At 43.6% G+C, this 13,247-nt stretch overlaps 1 long non-coding RNA gene across 2 annotated transcripts in view; it reads left to right on the forward strand.

Moving 5' to 3' along the window:
• The first annotated feature begins 4,035 nt into the window (after nt 1-4,035).
• LOC140712044 (uncharacterized) overlaps nt 4,036-13,247 on the forward strand; it is a 67,363-nt gene continuing 58,151 nt past the window's right edge. The window contains exons 1-2 of one of the 2 annotated variants that reach the window (XR_012093490.1): nt 4,036-4,414; nt 5,387-5,550. This is a non-coding gene — a long non-coding RNA (uncharacterized lncRNA). Of the gene's footprint in view, nt 4,415-5,386; nt 5,738-13,247 lie in introns of those variants that run through there. The other variant, XR_012093491.1, reaches the window with a different exon arrangement.

A 13,247-nucleotide genomic window follows, 5' to 3' on the forward strand; every position in this document is an offset into this window, starting at 1 on the left:
CTGGTGCCTTAATTTAGTGGTGCTGGTGGAATAAATTACCTGTGTCCGGCACTCCAGGGAGAGCAGCCACCACGTCTTGGCAGGTTTTCCTTTTCACTAAGGGAGGGAGGACATTACCTAACTTCGCCTTCAACATGTTGTGACAGGAGCCAGCAAGGCCTAGGTAGTTACCACATTCATGTGAAATCATTCTTGTTTGGGTTTCAATAACGTTTGTTCTTTTTTCTTTTAAACCCGAATGCACTACATCTTCAAAGCATAAGCTTATAGCTTTACTATAAGAAAATATAGTACAGCAAAAATAAAAAATAAAAAAGAACCATACACACAAAGCAACACAAATCATCCTGTAAGTTCACTACCGAGAGATGACCACTTGTAGTTTTTTAATTGTTTTGTTTCAACAACTTCTTTTCTAATCACCAAAGCAATATAGGCCCAATGCCGAAGCAAACACTGAAGAGGAAAATGAATCACAGTGAATCCTACAGCCAATGATAGTCACATGAAGTCTTTGAATAAATACCCCACCCCGCTATGGCCTCCCAGCTTGCTGCCTTTCCTTGCATTTTTGTCGTTCCCATTCTCCAGGATTTCACGTTCTGTGAACTGAAGGCATTGGGCCCGGCAGAGAGGCACCAGTATATTTGCTTTAGTGCTTTGGAAAGATGCCTCCCCAAGGGCTGGACCCCAGGGAGGGTCTGTGCACAGGAAAACCAGCTCCACAGAAACATACAGCCACCATGAGTCCCCCTGCCCCTCCCCTCATTAAAATTTAAACAGTGTGACTGGAACTCTCCCCCAAAAAGTTTTTCAAATTGGTGTGGATGCCAGCTGTACTCACAGGCAGCAATATCACCTAAAATTTTGTTGTTTGATTTGCAGAGTTAGTTTCTGATGCCATAACGTCATCGATCACCTTTCTCCCCAAACTAGTTCTCTTTTCCTGATCTTTCTTTCTTTTGCCAGAAACCCCATCATTCTCTCTAACGCCCAGGATCCACATTCTCTGGTCCCATCTTTTCTGCCTTGAAAAAGGTCTGGATATTTTCTTACGAGGTGATAAAGAGTAGCGGAAGAAACTTTCCATTGACTTTGGAGTCAAACTGACTTGGATTTAAATTCTACTCTTGCTGCTTACAAGCCTGTGAGCTTGGATGAATCAATTTACCTCATTGAACCTCAGTTTCAGCTTCTGTAAAAGATAATAGCACACATTATGTGTTGAGTGTTTACTATGTGCATAATACTCTTCTTACTGCTTTACATATATTAACTTATTTAATCCTCACTACTACCTTATAGGTATCATTATTCTTATTTTACTTGACAAAGAAATTGGCCCAGAGAGATTAAGCCACTTACCCCAGGTAACACAACTGACATTCACACTCAGGTGGTATGTTACCTACCATGCCTCTGTTTGGCCCTCTGTTGAGGGAAGTATTTCCTCTGAAGGGTATAATAAAGGTTGATTGAGAATTTATGTGTAGTATGTATAGCAGAACCTAACCAATTTATGTGCTTCACTTTTCTTTAAAAAAATTGTTCAAAATATTTTTCTTTCTTTCTAAATTTTATCATCCTTGTCTTCCCCCTTTTTTTTTGAGAGAGAGAGGGTTTTCAAATGCTAATAGTCTATACATTTTCAATGGTCAGGTCACAATAACACAATTGTATACTGATATGGTTTGACTCTGTGTCCCCACCCAAATCTCATCTTGAATTGTACTCCCATGATTCTCCTATGTTGTGGGAGGGACTCGGTGAGAGATAATTGAATCATGGGGGCAATTTGCCCCATACTGTTCTTTTGGTAGTGAATAAGTCTCATGAGATCTGATGGTTTTTTTTTTTTTTTTTTTTTTTTTTTTTTTGGAGACAGTGTCTTGCTCTGTCACCAGGCTGGAGTGCAGTGGCGCAATCTCGGTTCACTGCAACCTCTGACTTCCTGGTTCAAGCTATTCTCCTGCCTCAGTCTCCTGAGTAGCTGGGATTACAGGCACATGCCACCACACCCAGCTAATTTTTGTATTTTTTTAGTAGAGACGGGGTTTTACCATGTTGGCCAGGATGGTCTCAATCTCCTGACCTCGTGATCCGCCCACCTCGGCCTCCCAAAGTGCTGGGATTACAGGCGTGAGCCACGGTGCCTGGCCAATCTGATGGTTTTATAAGAAGTTTCTGCTTTCACTTCTTTCTCACTTCTCTCTTGCCACTGCCATGTAAGAAGTGCCTTTTGCCTTCTGCCATGATTGCCATGATTGTGAGGCCTTCCCAGCCACGAGGAACTGTGAGTACATTAAACCTGTTTTTCTTCCCAGTCTCTGGGATGTCAGCAGTACAAAAACAGACTAATACATATACTATGAATTTACTGTGTTTCAGGTACTGTGCTAAATATTTTAAGTGAATGATTTTTACAAATCCTCATGGTAGCCTTGTGAGTATGCACTGTAGTACCCTCATCCCATGGAAGACATGATTCTTCCCGGTGTGGTTAGGTAACACTGCCAAGGTCAAGCAGGGGAGAGACAAAGCCAAGATTCAGACTGAGGTTGCTTCATTTCAGAACCTGAACTCTTAATCGCTTTTGCTAAAAAATATCATTATTCGTGGTATTAATGCCTTTCCAGGGGTAAGGAGTGAAGTTGGGCAGAAATAGATAAGATCCTCTTTGAGAGATTATCAAATGGTCATCCAAAGTGGTATGACTGCTCTGGCGTCATTGATAAGGACTACTGTGACATCTGGGGGAAGGGGCATCATTGCAGGGCCTGGAGTCTGAGACATCGGATGGAGCAAAGCATCGCCCTATGGGTGAATGCATTCACAGGGTCTTGATAATGTGGGTCCCCTAGCCTTGTGCTTGAATATATCTAGGGAGCTACCCTGATGAACACTGGGAAGGAGAAGACTTTTAGATATTTTCTTAGCACAGGGGACCAGAATGTGGGGATTTGGGGTATAGGTGGTGTGATTAGGAAACAGAGGTAGAGGAGTGGAGTTTGGGATGCAAGGTTTTTTGTTTTTTTAATTACTGTAATATTTCCTGTGCCTAGTGTGAGGAGTTGGGGGAAAGTAGTTAAATGTATAGAGCCCCTACTATGTTTCCAGATGCTTTCTGTATGCATTATCTCTTTTGAGCTTTATAATAATTTTTTGAGGTAGGTAGTACTAGGACTAGCTCCATTTTTGTAGATGGGAAAACTGAAGCTGAGAAAGCATAGATTATTTGTTTAGGATCTTGAAGAAATAAAATGGCTGAGCTGAAGTTTGAAATCAGATCCTTGTGACCCCAAATTCCCTTAGGGCCCAGGAATAAAATGACACCACTCTGATTGAAAGCTAACAAACTTATACCAGTGATGTATTGATATGGTGCTGTTTCACTGAGAAAAAACTTAGTGACCAGTGCAATCAAAAACACAGAGTAAAGGGGCAAGACTAGTCCTCCTGTGGATAAGAAATGGAATTCTTGACATGTCTACACTGTTTGTGAAAGTGAGTATATTTGTGATTTTGTTCCAGAAATTACTAGTTTTTTTTTTTTTTAATTGATAGAGCAGAGAGGATTATGAATAAATGCTAACAACTGTTTTTGGGGAGCAAAGTAAGGTAGTGCGATGTGGTGACCTTGGTTGTAGTTGTTACCGTGGAGGGTGTCCAGGTTCTTGGCATCTTGAACAAATAATTGGACAAAACACATAAACAAAGCAAGGAAAGAATAAAGCAACCGAAGCAGAGATTTATTGAAAATGAAAGTACACTTCACAGGGTGGGAGCAGGCCAAGCATAGGGGCTCAAAACCCCCGTTACAGAATTTTCTGGGGTGTAGATATGCTCTAGAGGTTTCCATTGGTTACTTGGTGTACACCCTACGTAAATGAAGAGGAAGAAGTAAAGTTACAAAAACGTTACAAAGTCATTTACTCAGTGTATGTTCTATGTAAATGGAGAGGATATTTCCTGTCATAGCTGAAGTGTTTCCATTTGATTTAGTTCTAGGAAGTCAGCATGAATTGGCCTTATGTTCCCTGCTTCCAGACCCTACTCTCCTGTCTCATAGGGAGTGACCACACAGAAAGGCATTTTTTTTTTTTTTAAGTTGGAAGTTTCTTTCAATTCAAACTCTGCCTGCTTTTAGATGGCTCCTCCTGGAACTATGCCTCAACATCTCTCCTGATATTTGGATACTTTTCCTCTGACTGGTGAGACCTCCATCTCTGATTCCATCTGCAGTCATTTGGGTGCAGTTCAGCCCACAGGATTAGAAAAATCCATGGCCGGACCAGCAAGATCTGGCCTGGAGTGCTGGTCAGTGACTTCTGTGACCCACCATCCCTTGGAGACGGACAGACCCTGGGCCTCTTCACCCTCCCCTCTCCTTTCCTGGAGAAGCCAACTCTTTCAGGTTGGGCTGCTTCCTAGAATTTCTTGGTTTACTTAGTTCCAAGTGAGGCGGGAGGTGGAAAAGGGGACAGCTTCCAAGTTCTCCTGGGGAGAGCAAACTCAGGGCCATATCATCCTTTGACCACAGACAACCACTCATGGAATTTTTCCTGATGTCTGTGTGGTTCTCAAGTTTCCCAACCTGTTCACCCTGAACACTTGGAGTTGGCTTTTGAGCTCAGAGAAAATACTCACTGTTGCCAGGCCACCAGTTTAGCCTTGGGGAGCGATGACTAAATAAATAAGGGGACCCCGCCCCCAACCTTGTTAGTTTATTTTTACAGATCGGACTTTCCACGAATGCTGCCCAGAAAGCCCACAGAAAGGACTGTGGGGTGGCTGCTGTGGCTGTGCATGGCAGCTGGGGACTCCTTCTCTGACCCATTTAAGTCACACTATGATTGATGATCAGAATGGAAGGAAAACAACTGCAGATGGAGAGTCAGTGGGATAATCAAAACCAACACAACCTGTTCCTGGTGTCTGTCCTTGCCTGATGTTGAGGGGCACTTGAAGTAGCACAGTGGTTAAAAGCACGGGTTATGGAGTCAGAAAAATCTGAGTTCAAACCCCAAGAGCAACAGTTAATGATTGGGAGACTTTGAGTAGATTTGTATCATTCTTCTGAGCCTTAGATCCTTGAGGGTGGTGGGGATAATAATACCTACCTCTTAGTGTTGTTCTGAGGATTAAATGAGATAATACAGGGGGAAGTACATACAGCAGAGCCTGGCAAATAACCAGTGCTCCATCAGTTGCAGCTCCATCACAGCTATTTCTTGGCTGCGATGATTTTGCTATTATGTGAAATACTCGGCACAGTATCTGGCACAGAGGAAATAATAAATGGTAGCTGTTTCATAGGATTATGGAATGTCAGGGTTGGAAGGAATCTTGTCTGAAGCCAAATTACTTTTATCTTCTCCTTTTACAGATGAGGATCCTGAATACCAGAGAGGGCCGCTGACAGGTCCAGGATTACACTCTTAGCACCTAGCAGAAAGAGGATTCACTACATCGTGCTTCCTGACATCTCTCCCTTTGAAGAGCAGTCAGACTCCTGCTTTGCTCTTCAGACTTAGTTTGGGGATTTAACAGGTGAGGTTGCTAGGGGAACTCTTTTACAACATCTCTCTGAAAGAATCCAGGCTGCCAGTTTCATTTGGTTTGGGAGTCAGTAGCATGATGGAAAGACAAAAAAACACAACTTGACATCTGAAGAAATGGGTTCAAATTTTACCTGCAACTTACCAGTTCTGGGGCCTTGGTTCAGCAATTAAACTCCCTAAAACTCAGTTTTTTCTTTTGTGAAATGGAGTTATGAACAGTACCTACTTCAAAATGTGTTTGTGAAGATTAAATAAGTTAACATAAAGCGTTTAGAAGAGCGTCTGGCATATTGTGCTCAGTAAGTGTTTATTTATTGCTGAATAAACCAGTAATTTACTTAGTATTAATAATTAGCTATTACTAATTAAGCTAGTATAATATAGTAATAAATTATTACTAAAGATCAGGTTGCAAAGACTTAGTGCTTAGGAACTCATTTCCTGCCTCCAGCCAATTTTGTGCCTCAGTGACAGGGTTGGTGGCCTTGGTCATGAGACAATGGGAAGGCAGCGCTGCCCGCAGGTAGAGGGTTAACACAGGAGTTTCCAGAATCGAGGGACAGCAGGGGATTGGTTTGGAATGCTGGTATGGATTTGGGGTACAGATCCAGATGCCTGGACTTTCTCTGTGGCTGGTGGCCTTGAGAGACACGTGTTACATCATTCTTGTTATTTATTTTTTTGTCACTGGAGCAAAGCAGAGGCTTTTCTTGGTTCAGTCAGGAGTCACGAGCAAGGACAAGCAGAGAAGCTGACCAGCTGTTGGGAGAATTCAGGCTGGAGTGGGCTCAGTGCCCAGGCCTTGCAGCCTGAGCTGGGGAGGAACACATCGAAATATGACATCTGCTGCCCAAGCTCCCCCGACACCCACCCCTTCCTTGTCCAGCTGCTCAGGAGAAGGGAGGAAGCTAGCATTTTCCCACTGCCATTGTATACCTGACACGTTCATTAATCTTAGCTTATCTCATCCTTATGACCTCTCAAGCTGGTTATCATTTCTTTTTTATGGAAGAGGAAAAGGAAGAGGAAGAGGAGATTCAGAAGTGCCCAAGGGCACACATGGGGGCAGAACCAGCATGCAAGCCGGAGTGTTGGACTCTAAAACCCATGTCCCTTTCATGGCACTTGATAGTTCTTATGGACCCAGTCAAGATATCACTGGCAGCATCTGGTTTATCATGAATCTGTGCAGTATATGGCCAGAGGAGACAGAAATAAACCTAGAGGCAGGTGGCTCCTGGCATTAATGGCCTGAAGAAAAGAGAAGCCCAGGCCCAAGACTCCTTCCTAGTTTGTGTATCCCTCCCTCCCCCACTACCTCCCCACTTCGCCTTCCTGCCCCTAGTGCCCTGGACCAACCCTTGGCCTGGAGAGGGCAGCCTGTCCCGGTGCCAGCCAAGCATGCTCAGGCCTAACAACAATAGCTGGAAGGGCCCCTTGGAGCAAGTACTTCCTGAAGTGCTCAGAACAGCCACTGTCCTTGCGGCTCAGGAACAATCACAGCTCCGGCAGCTTCCGCGCTCCATTTCAGAGCCTCCAGCACTCTCAGTGGAGGTCCTGTGCCTGCTGTTGCAGGCTCCAAGCTTCAGGAGACACAGGTAGACAAGGAGTCCAGGAGGCCACTGCTCAGACTGCTCAAATGCCTAGGGTTTAGGAGGACCTCAGGTTTTTTTTTTTTTTTCTTAAAGTTGGAAGAAAAATCTGGATGGTCGTTTTCCTTTACCCTTCCTGTAAACCAGCGGCCCCATCCTTCATCTTTGTTCTTCTGTCATCTTTCTTTGGGCTTTGAAAACAAAGAGGGAGAAAAAGAAAACCACAAGTAAAAATTTAATTCTGAAATAACATTATACACTTGATTCTTCATTCAGCAACACTGAATGAGGCCTGCTATGTGCTAACCACTTTGGGTTACAAAAAACTATTCAATATTTACTCACTTATTTATAAATGTATCTGGTCATTTCACAGTAATGCTAGAGCCCCTGCCAAGCTGCAGGCTTTGTAGACATAGAAATGCCTGGGCAGCTTGGGACCCTGTCCTGTGCAGCTTCAAGTCAAGGGTGGGAGGTGGACAAGTGAACCTGTAGTTGAAATACCCAGTTTATGTGCTGAGTGCTGGGAAGGGGAAGCACAGGGTGATGTGGGGGCACACACAGGAGGGGCACCTGACACTGACCAAGAGTCCTGGAGGATGGATAGGAGGGAACCCAAGGGAAAGTGAGGTTAGGTGGGGTAGGAGAATGCATAGGAAGAGACATTGACATTTGTGAAGGCTGGAGGTGAATAACAATGCATATTTTGCACCAAACATAAAGGAGATTCATGTGGCTGGATTGCGAGAGGAACAATAATCTCTAGTTGTTAGCAGTCCAAGCTCTGGATCCAGTCTGCCTGAGTTGGAATCTTTGTTGGGCCACCTATTACTGTGTATCCTTAGTGAAGCTATTAATGCTTCTGTAACTCAGTTCTCTTGTCTGAAAAATGGAGAAGATGAAAATAATAGTACCTACCTCATAGGTTGTGGCAAAGATGAAAATGAGAAAATATGCATGAAGTACTAGAACCATAGCTGGCATGCAGTAAGTAAGGGCTTTAGAAGTGTCACCTATGATTAGGTGAGGAGTAGGGGACGGGAGGCTTGGACAAGCAACAAAGTTAATTCCATACACCTGTAATGCCTGTGGGCCAGGCATTAGCGAACCAAACAGAATCAGAAAACCCAGCTCCTGACTGCAGGGAACTTGCATTATTGACATGTTAAAAACTTGGACCTTGGAATCAGAGAGATCTGCCTTCCAACCTGTCTAATCTGTGTAGTCATAAGCAGATTATTTACTCTCTTTGAGCCTTCTTCTTTTCATCTGTAAAATGGGCATAATGATAGTATATTCTTTATAGAGTTGGGGCGAGGATTGGTGAGACCATGAGTTTTTGTGTGTGTGTGTATGTATATATAGTCTCTATGTATATAAAAACACATATAATGTAAATATATATATGTGTGTATATAAACGTAGTGCTAGCAAAATAGTAGCTATTATGCCAATCAGGGTAGGAGATGACAGGGAAATAACCATAATATAGCGAGAATATTTTATTATAATCAGGATGGTGACGCCCTTAGACACGGTGGCTACAGGCTCTCAGCAGTTTCCCACAGCTCTAAAATAAAGACATATTTAGCTCACTGGCTTCATCTGTCTTCATTTCCTCTGCTCTCTCTACTTCGTCTATGCAGCTTTGTACTACGCTGCCTAGACATTCCTGCTGTCCAAACCTACAGATTCCAGGTGAAGAAGCATCGTTCACTAGCAGAAGCTTTTCTTGAACCCCAGATGGGGTCAAGTTTATGTCCCCCGCTACACACTCTCACAGTATCCCTTACTTTGATTAGTGTCTGTTGTCCATCTAGACTATAAGTTCCATAAAGTCGGGGTCATATCTTTTTTACTTATTTTTGTCTCTCCATCCACTATTATGGTCCCAATATTAAGAAACCAATACATATTTACTAAATACGTCAACACAAATGCAGCCAAGATCGAACTTTTATAAAGGGAGAAGCTGGAACCTGCTCCACTTTCACTCAGAGAACACAATTTTCCAGGGCCCTCTGCAGATTCCGAGACCCCATTTCTTTGCCTGAACAGCAGTGTAACTGATATGTCACACTGTAATGAACTAGAGGGCTGATTAAGAACTTATGTAAATGTTGGAACTTTTGGCAGCATTCATTTCCCTCTGATTTTGGCATGACTCAAAGCATGGGAATTTTTCAAAAGAGAGAGCTTTCAGAAAATACCCACACCCAACGGTGGAAACCTTAGAACAGAGTGCAGAGGAACGTTCCTCAGCGAGGGATTAAGGGACTCTCAGCAGGTTTTCAAAGGCATATGGAGACAAGATGTCAGTGTGAGCTTGTTTCTCTGACAGAATCTGAAACGCTTTTAACCAGCAAGTTACCAAGAGGCTTTTAATTGAAGAGGCTAATGTTGTAGGTTTATAAATAAATGGATGTTGGTGGTGACTTCTTTGTGGTTCATGTGACAGGAAGAACTTCAGGGAGGGGAGATTATGTCTTGCATTAACAGGTGAATTGCTTTTTCTGCCTCTTGGTTAAGTGAGCAGGAGGACAGAATGCCCTGGGTAAGGAATCGGGAGACCCCCCCTTTTCTTTTTAACTGATCCTGGCTTTCCCTGTGATAAGCAGTGTGACCATGGACAAGATATTAACCGTTCTCTGCCTCAGTTCCCTCATCTGCCCAATGAGATTGAAAACACCGTGTCAAATTTTTATAAAATTAACCTGTAATACTGGTAGCTGAAACTCATTGAACACTTAATATGTGTCAGCCCCATATGAACTCTGTCAATCTTCACAACCACCCATGCGATAGATTAGATTACTAGTATTGTCCCTACTTTACAGAAGAGAAAACTGAGGCACAGGCACTTTAAACACCTTGTCCAACGTCACACAGCTAATAAGTAGTGGCACCGGGATTTGAACCTAGGCTACCTGGCTCTGGAACCAGATTTAATGACTGTACTCTATGCTACTGCCTTTCTAAGTAGAGAGGGACTTCTTAAAGGCTTTACAAAGAATAAGGCCTGCTGGCTGGTTGGCTGGGCAGGATCTCAACAGAGAGTCTGCAGGGGAAAGGAGAAGGGTAGAGTGTCTACCAAGGGGAGGCATTATGTCTCTTTGGTAATTGTCTCTAGAAGGTGAGCTTTACCTTTTTATGTCTAGTATGGGAGAATGAGAGTGCTTAGACCTTGGGCTTGGAGACAGATATGGGCTTGAATCCATGTTTGGTCACTTAATATGTAACTTTTAGGATAAATTACTAATCCAGCTCACCTTAAAGACACAGTTATCAAGGTTACAGGATGTTGTGTGGATTATGTGAGAATATGTCAGGCATATGGTGCTCAATGAGTTTCCCCCTTCCCCTGTTTAACATGGCCCCTGCAAAATGAATGTATTTGGTGTCAATCACACTTTGAAACTGGTCTGGGATATGTTTATTCTCTGGGCTGCATTTTACGTGGATAGTGTTTTTTCACTATCAGGTCAGGGTAATTAATAGGTTCTTGGGGTTCACTCCCACACTCACATGTGTCTACTAATGGACAATTTTCTGGTCCTTTGGTGTAGGGCATATAGCCATTTCCAAGGAGGTTTTAGCCTTGTTGAGGACAGGGTCTCAGCCCCATCCCAGTCATGAGCTGGAAATGGACAGGAAACACAAGGACACTGGATTCCACACACTTTGCCTGGGTAGCATTTGTGTGCTGGAACCAGGGGTTTGGTTGTTCAGCCAGGAAGCCAGCTGGCTAGTTGACTGTGGTCTCAGCTGAGGAAATGGGGAGCCAGGAGAGTCAGCAGACAAACCCATGCCAGAGTCTATGAGGGCTGCTTGGACTCATACTCCAGAGAGTCCAGATACAAAGTCCAGTAAGGTCAGGAGAGATGGGGATTACACATAACATCTTAAAAACTGGACTGCATCTGGAAAAGGTCACAGTGCAAGTTCTTGGTAAGTCCAGGTAAATAGGTACAATCTGAATTTATGGAAAAGAGGGTACATTGTGTGTGTGAGTGCCAGCTGATTTCAAATTAGGTGGCATATTAGGCATTGAAAGATAGCCAGATAAAACCTAGCATCCCCTGGCAACACCACAGTGGGGCAGACATTCAGGTGGGAGGGATATGTTATAACAGGAAGAAAAATTGATTTTGAGTTTTAGTCCCTTCTTAGCTTATAATAGAGCAGTTGCATGTATTGAACGCTTACTATGTGCCACAGACTGTGAGCATGCGATCTCCTTTAATCTCTGCAGCAAGCCTATAATATTAAGACCGATTTTTTCCATCTTATATATATTTTTTCCTTTGAGACAAGGTCTCACTCTGTTGAACAGGCTGAGTGCAGTGGTGCGATCATAGCTCACTATAGCCTTGAACTCCTAGGCTCAAGTGATCCTTCTGCCGCAGCCTCCTCAGTATCTGGGACTACAGGAGCATGCCTACACATCTGACTAACTTTTAATTTTTTTCAGTAGAGATGAGGTTTTACTATGTTACCTGGGCTGATCTCAAGCTCCTGGGCTCAAGTGATCCTCCTGCCTGGGCCTCCCAAAGTGTTGGGGTTACAGGCTTGAGCCACTGTGGCCAGCCAGATTCTCTTTTATTGCACAGAAAAGTATAAGCCTTGGTCCATATCCACAAGGTATTGATGTTGCCATCACCACAGAATGATAGCATGTCAGAAACATCCCTCTGATCAGTCCTCTCCCCATCTTCTCCAGCAAGCTTAGTGCAAGTTTGGGGGCCTGAAGGCCAGTTTTGGGATTTGCTCAGTTGTAGAAGGCTGTAGAAGGTGGCCCCTCTACCCATTCACTCACTGTATGTTACTTGAGGTGCCCACTATGTGTCAGAAAATGTTCTTGACATAGGTGACGAGATAGACCCTACTCTCGCAGACCTTGCAATCATAAGAGTGACCAAATTACCAGTATGATAAGCTCTTTTGTTAAAGAAGTAGAAGGTGTTATAGGGACTCATAAATGGAGCACCACTTACATAAATCAGAAGAGACTTCCTGAAAGAAGTAACAACTAAACCACATACACGGAGTCAAGCTTTGCATGGAAGGTGCCATCAAGGCTTCAGATTCAAAGGGGATGGTCATATTCACCGTATACACTGGCATGGAGCAGAAATTTAAAACAAAAATGAAAAAGTGTAATTAAAAATCTAGGCTTAAAATTAAATATATATATATATATATATAAAACAGAGCCCTTGTTTACCATCTCTCTCACCTCAGCACTGTGCGAACTCACTTGAGTATTGTTCAGTTCTTTGAATGCTGATTGACACTGACAAACAAGAGGGCATTAAAAAGGGAGGTCATGGCTGGGCGTTGTGGCCGATACCTGTAATCCCAGCACTTTGGGAGGCCAAGGTGTGTGGATCACCTGAGGTCAGGAGTTCGAGACCAGCCTGACCAACATGGCAAAACCCTGTCTCTACTAAAAATTAGCCGGGCTTGGTGGTGGGTGCTTTTAATCCCAGCTACTTGGGAGGCTGAGACAGGAGAATCACTTGAACCTGGGAGGTAGAGGTTGCAGTGAGCCAAGATCACACCACTGCACTCCAGCCTGGGTGACAAGAGGAAAACTCCATCTCAAAAAAAAAAAAAAAAAAAAAAAAAAAGGAGGTAACCAAGAAGTGGAGAGATTTGAACCCTTATAATGCAGGAAATAGGTTGCATTTTGAAGGGCACACAGTGAGGCAGAGGCATAGCAAGGGGAAGCCTCACTTCTTGTCTGGGCTACAGTAGGCCTCCATCTTCCTCCTCTTTACACACACTCCAGATGAAATGCCCTATATGATGACTCAGAGTCATTAATAACACGACCACTTGTGCAGCCCAAAGATTAGACAGCCAAAAGCCAAGAGTCTGTTGTGTTGAAGTGGCTCTGGGTGGGAAGCATTCTCCCCAGAGACTAGGGCAGGGTATGACTTGCCAGGGAGGGTTTGCAGAATGTTTAGACTGTGACTCATGAAGGTCTTAGATTAATAAATAGCTCTCTTTCTGCTGTGACTGTTGACAGGGCTGGTGACAGCTTATCTTTGCGGTTGCCAAGGAGAATCTCACTCTGATTTTTTGACAAGTT

This window comes from Chlorocebus sabaeus, chromosome 1, assembly GCF_047675955.1.
Source record: "Chlorocebus sabaeus isolate Y175 chromosome 1, mChlSab1.0.hap1, whole genome shotgun sequence".
In the NCBI taxonomy this organism is placed as follows: Eukaryota; Metazoa; Chordata; class Mammalia; order Primates; family Cercopithecidae; genus Chlorocebus; species Chlorocebus sabaeus.